The sequence below is a fragment of the Pristiophorus japonicus genome, chromosome 2, assembly GCF_044704955.1.
Source record: "Pristiophorus japonicus isolate sPriJap1 chromosome 2, sPriJap1.hap1, whole genome shotgun sequence".
NCBI lineage: Eukaryota > Metazoa > Chordata > Chondrichthyes > Pristiophoridae > Pristiophorus > Pristiophorus japonicus.
The window spans coordinates 238,025,788-238,035,552 of record NC_091978.1 but is presented as its reverse complement, the minus strand read 5'-3'; the positions used below and the strand labels follow the sequence as shown (position 1 = coordinate 238,035,552).

Here is a 9,765-nt window from a genome sequence, read left to right as displayed (position 1 = left end):
GTACTCACGGATGCACCCGTGTCGATTTCCATCTTGAATCCCGCAGCATCTATGTGGATTTTGATACTTTCTGAATCGCTGTGCGTTAACCTCGTGCCCCTGATTACGTGTAACTCTAACATCTCTTCTTCCTGTTGTTGTTCTTCCATGCTATGTAGTCTCTGGGAATTTCTACTCATAGCTTTTAAAACTGGTTTACCCTTCAATCGGCAGCCTTTGCAAGATGCCCAGTCTTTCTGCAGAAGAAACACTCTGCCTTTACATATGGACAAGTTTGAGCAATGTATTCTCCCAGGCACCTATAGCATGACTTCGATGCTCTGTTAGAATTTCCAGTTTCTGAGACTTTGGGCTCCCACCGCCTTTTACTTTGAATCTGCAGGCGATTCACCTCAGTTGACTGATGACCGTAATTATTATTTAATTCTCGGGAATATTGATTGGCCATGCCCATCGATCTCGTTGTCTGACAAGCAATCTCAAAAGTCAAGTCATCTGTCGCCAATAACTTTCTTCTGAGCGCATCATTTTTCACCCCACAAACAAAACGATCCCGCAATGCTTGGTTTTGAAAGTTTCCGAAATTACAGTGAATAGATAGCTTTTTTAATGCTACAATGTAATCACTGATACTTTCATCAGCCTTTTGATTTTGTATACCGAAACAATAGCTTTCAGCAATTTCTAACAGTTTGGGGTTATAGTGCTGCTCCAGCTTCGTTAAAATCTCTTTAAGCATTGAGTCCTTTGGCTTGTCAGGCACAAGCAGATTTACCAGAGTTTCATACAATTCCGGTCCAGCTTCCGATAAGAAAATCAGTCTCCTACGTTCCAATATTGCCTGATTCTGGACTGCATTCTCTGGAACTTTGATTGTGCTATTTGCAGTGAAATACATTTCTAGCCGATTCACATACACCTTAAAAAATTCCCGGTCATGTCTATATTCACCCAAATGTCCCATTACACCTGCGTGTGCTGCCATTTTAAAGTCTAGCTGTTCACACAGTGTGCTGTATTTTACCTCGGATTTTGTTGCTTTTTTCAAAGACAGAAAAGTTCCCAAAGTCTCTCTGTCGGCTGGCTGAATCCTTCACCAACAAAATTTAAGCTTTAAATCATCCGAAAGATCCCATCTCACCGCCAAATGTGATATTTTCACAGAGCACAAGCACACACAGCTTCTAACATAGCAGGCAGCTCTCTCGAAAGCCTCCGGAACCTGCTGCTTCTGTTTAATTATTAACTCTATAGTTGCCATACACAATACGTCCACATCCACAGTGTGGAGCTACAAACATTACAAGCTTACAAACATTACTTGCTATGATTGCATTAGGTTGAGCGTGAGTGTGATGAGTGGTAAGTCAGATGGGGATGTAAGTATGGACATAGAGAGAGATGGGTGGACATGCAAGATATGTTGGTGTGAGTAATAATGTTCAGGAGTAGGCTTGGGAAGGTAGAGTTGTGGCGATGTGGTGACAGGCACAGCAGGATGAAGGTGAGTGTGGTACTGAACTTACCTTCCTGATCTCATCAGAGCATTGAAGCGCTTCCACCACCGTACACATGTCCTCCTGACGACATCCCTTCTGTTCACCTCCTCAGCTATTTGGAGCCATGCTCTTTTTGTCTCTTGGGGAGGTCACTTCCACCCATCAACAGGGAAGAGGACCTCCCTGTATGCTCTGGCTCCCTCCACAAGAATATGTAGGGAGTCATCAGAAAACCGGTATGCAGCCCTCAATCTTTGAGATGTCATGTTTAGAAATCTCAGCAATAACGAAATACTCCAATATCCTCCCTCCACACTCTGAGATGAACCTTTAAATGCAATGTGGCCAAGGCTGCTTTATATAGCCCTGCTGAAAATGAGTCGTTGTTGACATCATCAGGATTGTACTATTTAATAGGGCTGGGAAACATGCATGTCTGCCTATAAGGGGTCATTAAGCTATAGTTGCTCTGAGGAGTGGGCACCACTGTAACAACCCACCATGTGGCCGGACGCACCCAACCCGACTTGGTAAGGAAAATTCCAACCATTGTTTTACCTGATGTGAATACAAATCACGCATTAAATTTCAAAATAAAACAAAACAATCTTGTTGATACATTTCACTATGGTATCTTGTGCCAATTACAAACAGTCTGGGAGAATAGAACGCATAAAACAGTTGACCTTCCTCCATACATAATAGACTTGAGTGATTTTTCATCCCATAACGAGGCAACTTCCACAATAAATGATATTTCTATAATTCATTTGGAACATGATGGTTCTTGAGTTTCTGGGGCCATGGAAGTGTCATGCTAAGGATGGCAACAGGTCAAGGACGTGTGACACAGAATTTAAAGTTAGTTATATATTGTGATGGTTTACAGGGCAATTTCTATGAGTCCCCGCACCACTGGCAGGGCCTCACATGCCATCAAAGCATATTGGAAGATCGTGGGCACTGCACCCATGGCATAAGAATTTGCATAATTTAACATCACTGGTCATTTTTGTTATGTCTTGAATAAAGAGTCAGACTAGATACTACAAGCTCAAAGTAAGTGTGACCATAGTCCTTTATTACAGATCTCAGAGTGCCTCTCCAGCCTGTGAGGCCTCCTTATATACAGGTGCTCCCAAGGGATTGTGGGATCCCTTGGAACTCCAGGGGATAAGCCCTCTGGTGGTTAGGCATGGTAATTACAGGTTTACATACATAACAACACTCTCCCCACAAAGTCAATAGTGTAACTATTTACAATGTGAGTTGATCTAGGGCCTTCCTTTCCCTGGTTTATCGTCTCGGTGCAAATGCTGGTGTTGGTGAGTCATTTTTTGGGCCTTTGCTGGGCTGCTGAGCAGCTGCCTTGCGGGACTGCTGGGGGTGATAGGTTCTGCTTCGTGGTCAACCGCTGGGATGGTTGCCACTTGTGTGTGTGTGTTGGAGGGTTGAAAAAGGTAGAGTCTATTGTGGGTTGGTCTGGATAGTCCGTAAATCTGAGTTTGGTTTGGTCCAAGTGTTTTCTGCAGGTGAGTCCATTTGCGAGTTTGACCACAAACACCCTATTCCCTTCTTTGGCCAAAACAGTGCCAGCAATCCACTTGGGACCTTGTTCATAGTTCAACACAACACAGGATCATTTACTTCAATTTCGCGTGACACATTTGCGCGATCATGATATGTATTCTGTTGAAGCCGCCTGCTCTCTACTTGTTCGTGTAGATCAGGGTGGACTAACAAGGGCTTGTCTTAAGTGCCCTTTTCATAAGCAATTCAGCGGAAGGGACTCTGGTGAGCGAGTGGGGTCTTGTGCGGTAACTAAGCAGGACTCGGGATAAGCAAATATTCAGTGAGCCTTCAGTTACTCTTTTCAAGCTCTGCTTGATTGTTTGAACTGCTCGTTCTGCCTGACCGTTGGACGCTGGCTTAAACGGGGCAGAAGTGACATGTTTGACCCCATTGCGGGTCATGAATTCCTTGAATTCGGCACTGGTAAAGCACAGCCCATTGTCACTTACAAGGACATCAGGCAGGCCGTACATGGCAAACATGGCCCGTAGGCTTTCAATTGTGGCAGCGGATGTGCTTGCCGACATTATCACACATTCAATCCACTTGGAGTACCCATCTACAACCACTAAAAACATTTTTCCCAAGAATGGGCCTGCATAGTCGACATGAACCCTGGACCACGATTTGGAGGGCCAAGACCATAAAGTTAGTGGCACCTCCCTGGGTGCATTGCTTAACTGTGAACATATGTTACATTTGTGCATGCTGGACTCTAAGTCTGCATTGATACCGGGCCACCACACATGGGATCTGGCTATCGCTTTCATCATTACAATGCCTGGATGGGTACTGTGGAGATCACTAACGAAAGTGTCCCTGCCCTTTTTTGGCACCACTACCTGAGTACCCCTTAGGAAGCAGTCAGTCTGCAGAGACATTTCACCTTTGCACCGCTGGTACGGCTTTATTTCTTTCTGCATCTCTAACGGGACACTAGACGAACTCCCGTGAAGCACACAATTTTTTACAAAGGACAGTGAGGGGTCCTGGCTCGTCCAGATTCTAATCTGTCGGCGGTAACAGGTGATTGCTCACTCTCGAATGCTTCCATTAACATAAGTAGATCTGCAGGCTGTGCCATCTCCACTCTGGTGGTGGGCGATGGTAGCCTACTGAGAGCATCGGCACAGTTTTCTGTGCCTGGCCTGTGGCAGATTGCGCAGTTGTATGTGGAAAACATGAGCGCTAATCGCTTCTCGGCCTTTTGGCTAAGATCAAGTGTAGTATCTGTTCTTATCAGTTTAATATCCCCTATGGGGACATGATATTGAATTGATTTTTGGACAGGGAGCTGGATCAGGGGCATGCCCCGTCCACTCCATGCACTGACCTGGTATTGCAATATTTCCAGGAACGGTGCAACTTTGCCTCTTGGCCTTTTGGCCTAAGATCAAACACATTGGCGCAAAGTGATCTTTGGCGTTAGAGTTGATCTGGAACGAAATTGGATTTAAAAAAAAAAACAAAAAAACATGAGCGCCAATCTCTGGATGCGGGCCGATGCATTCATATTTATCCTCTTAGTCTCAGAAAAGAGGGATTTAAGCAGCTTATGGTCAGTTTCCAATTTAAATTTGAGCCCGAACAGATATTGATGCATTTTCTTTACCTCGTAAACATACGCTAATGGTTCTTTTTCAATCATACTGTAGGCCCTCTCGGCCTTAGACAGACTTCTGGATGCATAAGCAATGGATTGCAATTTCCCAAATTCATTAGCTTGTTGCAATACACACCCGACCCCATACGATGACACATCACATGCTAGTACCAAACGTTTACATGGATCCTACAACACAAGCAATTTGTTTGAACATAACAGCTTCCTAACTTTCTTAAAGGCATTTTCTTGGCTTTTACCCCATACCCATTCATCTCCTTTATGCAGTAAAGAGTGCAGGGGTTCTAACAATGTGCTAAGACCCGGTAAGAAGTTAGCAAAGTAGTTCAGGAGTCCTAGAAACAACCGCAGCTCCATCATGTTCTGTGGTCTTGGTGCGTTTTTGATTGCCTCCGTCTTCGAATCGGTGGGCCTGATGCCGTCCGCCGCGATTCTTCTCCCCAGGAACTTCACTTCGGGTGCCAGGAAAATGCACTTTGAGCGTTTTAGCCTGAGCCCCACATGATTAAGCCGACTAAGAACCTCTTCCAGATTCTGCAGGTGCTCGACGGTGTCCCGACCTGTAACCAAGATGTCATCCTGAAAGATCATGGTGCCCGGGACCAACTCAACAAGCTTTCCATGTTCCTCTGGAATATCGCCGCGGCTGATCGAATCCCAAACGAAAATACCTTTGTGCGGGTTGATGCAGGTGAGGCCTTTCAAAGATTCCTCCAGCTCCTGCATCATGTAGGCTGAGGTCAAGTCCTGCTTCGTGAACGTTTTCCCTCCCGCCAGCGTCGCAAATAGGTCGTCTGGCTTTGGTAGCGGGTATTGATCCTGCAGTGAGAAACGATTGATAGTTACTTTGTAATCACCACAGATTCTGATGGCGCCATCTCCCTTGAGAACTAGAACAATCAGACTGGCCCATTCATTGAATTTGATCGGCGAAATGATGCCCTCTCGTTGCAGCCTGTCCAGCTCTATCTCCACCCTCTCTCTCATCAAGTAAGGTACCGCTCTCACCTTGTGATGGATGGGTCGCGCCCCTGGAATCAAATGGATCTGCACTTTTGCTCCTTGGAACTTCCCGATGCCTGGTTCGAACAGCGCGGGGAACTTGCTTAGGATCTGGGCACATGAGGTGTCGTCGATGGACGAAAGCGTTTGGACGTCGTCCCAGTTCCAGCGTATCTTTCCCAGCCAGCTCCTGCCGAACAACGTGGGGCCATTGCCCGGTACCACTCAGAGTGGTAAATCGTGCACCGTTCCATCATCGGAGACCTTTTCGGTAGCACTGCCAATTACGGGAATCAGTTCCTATGTGTACGTTCTAAGTTTGGTACGAATGGAAGTCAGGACTGGCCTTGAAGCCTTGTTGCACCACAACTTAGTGAAAGTGTTTTTACTCATTATGGACTGCCTTGAGCCCATGTCCAGCTTCATGGATACCGGGAGTCCATTTAATTCAACCTTTAGCATTATCAGGGGACACTTTGTGGTAAATGTGTGCACCCCATATACCTCTGCCTCTTCGGTCTGAGTCTCTGGTTCATCATGATCCACCCTGGACCTGTCCTCCTCTGCAACATGGTGGTTTGCAGGATTATCAGGGTTTGCAGCTCGCCTGCACATACGTTGGAGGTGTCCCATTGTTCCATAGCCCTTGCAAACGTATCCTTTGAAGCGGCATAAATGGAATCGATGATCACGCCCGCAGCGCCAACAAGGTGTTAATTGCCTTGTATTCACCACCCTTGGCAGACTCTGAGTCATCTGCTGACATGCAGCGAGGCGTGTAAGTCCTGCCATGTGCACTTCGATTCAAAAACAACGTTACTTTGTTCACAGTACTTGCAGCAACACTAGTGTGCTGGGAAAGTTATTTGGTATTGTCACTGGTGGAGATAAATGACTGGACTATCGCTATGGCTTTACTCAAGATTTGGGTCTCTACAGTTAAAAATTTGCGAAGTATTACTTCATGACGAATGCCAAATACAAAGAAGTCCCCGAGCATGTGCTCCAAGTGTCCTTCAAATTCGCAATGTCCTGCAAGGCTCCTTAACTCGGCAACGTAGCTCGCCACTTTCTGGCCTTCAGACCTCTTGTACATGTAGAACCAATACCTCGCCATCAGAACGCTTTCTTTCGGGTTTAGATACTCTTGGACCAGTGTGCACAACTCATCACACGACTTGTCTGTGGGTTTTGCTGGAGCGAGCAGGTTTTTCATGAGGCCATACGTTGGTGCCCCGCAAACAGTGAGGAGGATCGCCCTTCGTTTGGCAGAGTTCCCTTCTACTTCCAGCTCGTTGGCCACGAAGTATTGGTCAAGTCACTCCACGAAGGTTTCCCAATCATCTCCCTCCAAAAATTTCTCCAGGATGCCCACAGTTCTCTGCATTGTTGCGTTGGGGTTCGTCATCTGTATCTCATCGCCAGTTATTATGTCTTGAATAAAGAGTCAGACTAGATACTGCAAGCTCAAAGTAAGTGTGACCGTAGTCCTTTATTACAGATCTCAGAGTGCCTCTCCAGCCTGTGAGGCCTCCTTATATACAGGTGCTCCCAAGGGATTGTGGGTTCCCTTGGGACTCCAGGGGATAAGTCCGCTGGTGGTTAGACATGTTAATTACAGGTTTACATGCATAACAATTTTCACATCAGACATAGAGCAAGTCCTAACCCATTCAGTAGAGAAAGTAGGGTATCGAAAGATCATCGACCTGAAGCGTTAACTGTATTCTCTCTCTGCAGAGGCCGTCTGACCTGCTGAGTAATTCCAGCATTTTTTCTTTTTTTTCAGATTTACAGCATCTTCAATAATTTGCTTTTGTTCAACTTAAATCCGCCGGTTTGAATGATGTAGCATAAAGGTAAGGCATAAGGTAATACAAAGTGCACATTTTAAGCTTTAACATAAAGTGGAGGTGAGTGACCTCAGGTAACATCAGCATTTACAAAGAGCAATAAACAATCTGACCCACTATTAATAAACTTGATGCTAAATTTCTCTAAGTTGTTTTAATTTCAGATATGCAGTCTCATAGGCAACAGCAACAACAACTTATATTTATATAGCACCTTTAACGTAGTAAAACATCCCAAGGCACTTCAAAGGAGTGTTTTAAGACAAAACAAATAAATTTGACAGCATAATTTTTTTATTTTCTATTTTTACTGCAAACATTATTGCCCTAGATTTCTTTTTTAGCATACAAGAAGTTTTAGTCGGTTGTTTCAGGTCATTTTCAAGGTAATTTACAAAGTGATACCTTTAAAGTGTGTCAAAGTTGCACTTTTTAATTGAATTAAATTAATATTATTTTGCATTTTGTTTCATTTTTGAAAACTACTGCTGTCTGTGTGTAAATAAATCAATATATCTCTAGTCATTACTCAAATTTAATAGGGCAATAAATGTTGCAAAAATAGTGCAATAAAAATCTGTAGCAGCTGATTAGTCTTAAGCACTCATTATGCTAATTCATTATTAAAACCTTGGATGCATTACTAATTTTAAAATTAAATACAAGTGTATGATGAAGTCAATATCCAATCAGCTTCCACAATGATACCCTTTTCTGATACATTTATTCTTGGTAAAATTTCAAAAGAAAACAAAAATGTATAGAATTAAAAACAATAAAAACTAGGTCTTGCTTTACAAATATTTTACTGACCATATTTTATTGCTTTCATGCCCTCCGATTAATAATGCAAACATGCTGTTTTCATGTCTCCTTTTTTGGAGCTATTAAATAATGGCCCTGAAATTCCGGCCTCCCCGGGTACGTATGGAGTACCTACAGACCTGGGAAGGCATCGAAATGCTGTTTTTTGGCGCTCAATGCGCAGGCGCTGGAAACCGCCATTTCCGATCTGTCAAGTTTCTGGCTCGACAGATGGCCGCATCTCGGGAGCGAGGACATTTGTAAGTGGAAATTTCTGATATTTACGCTTACAAATGTCCTCAAAAATCTTGCGCCCAAAAAAGCAGCCGCATAGCCTACTTTTACAGTGGCAAGTGTTTTAAAAAACACAAAAACATATAAAAATAAAGTTATTAAAACATATTTTATCATTTAAAACCCTCCCCACAATGGTAAGTTTATTTTAAAAAACTTTTTTAAAAATCTGGACTTTTTTTTTAAGACATTAATAACTTTAATTTAAATGAACGTAGTGTAATTATTTTCTATTTTTTATTAGTCTTTTGAGTGTTTGGGGATGTGTTTTGGGTGTTTTGGGCTCTATTACAAGGATGGTAATAGGAGTTTAGACCCTGCGGAACTCCTATTACGATGATACCTGACCTGATTGACTGCCCAGAGCCATGTGACTCCAGCTCGAGGCCTGCGCACACGTCGATGTGCACGCGCTGCGAATCGCAGTCGAAGGAGGCCACAGCATCGGAAAGTCCAACGTGGGCACAGCTTAAGTTAGGTGCGTATTTTTTCTCTAAAATGCCCGCAGGAAGGCCAAACTGGAATTTCAGGGCCAATGTCTATCTATGAATTTCTATAGATTTCATAGGAGAAATTAGCACATATTACATGCAGGAGGAAAGGCATCAGAGGATACTGGGGCTAAAGGGTTACATTAGGAATAGGCTTGTATTCCCTCGAGTATAGAAGACTAAAGGTTGATTTAATTGAGGTGTGTAAGATCATTAAAGCAGTTGATAGGCTAGATAGAGAGAAACTATTCCCTTTGCTGGGAGACTCTAGAACAAGGGGGCATAACTGAAAATGAGAGCTAGACCATTCAGGGGTGATATCAGGAAGCAGTTCTTCACACAAAAGGTAGTGAAAATCTGGAACTCTCTCCCCAAAACAGCTGTTGCAGCTAGGTCAATTGAAAATTTCAAAACTGAGATTAATTAATTTTTGTTAGGCAACAATATTAAGGATTACAAAACCAAGACCGATAGTTGGAGTTAGATACAGATCAGCCATGATCTAACTGAATGGAGGGACAGGTTCGAGGGGATGAATGGCCTCCTTCTGTTCCTATGTTCCTAGGAGGCTTCCCTGACATTAAGAAGCTCCCTTCCTACAAGGAGCAAGCCATGTTGCTGCTGGG

The 9,765-nt window shown here is 43.8% G+C and overlaps 1 pseudogene; it reads left to right on the top strand.

Annotated features, from left to right (window-relative positions):
* The first annotated feature begins 4,262 nt into the window (after positions 1-4,262).
* Positions 4,263-4,441, top strand: LOC139253166 (U2 spliceosomal RNA; annotated as a pseudogene).
* The last annotated feature ends 5,324 nt before the right edge of the window (positions 4,442-9,765 follow it).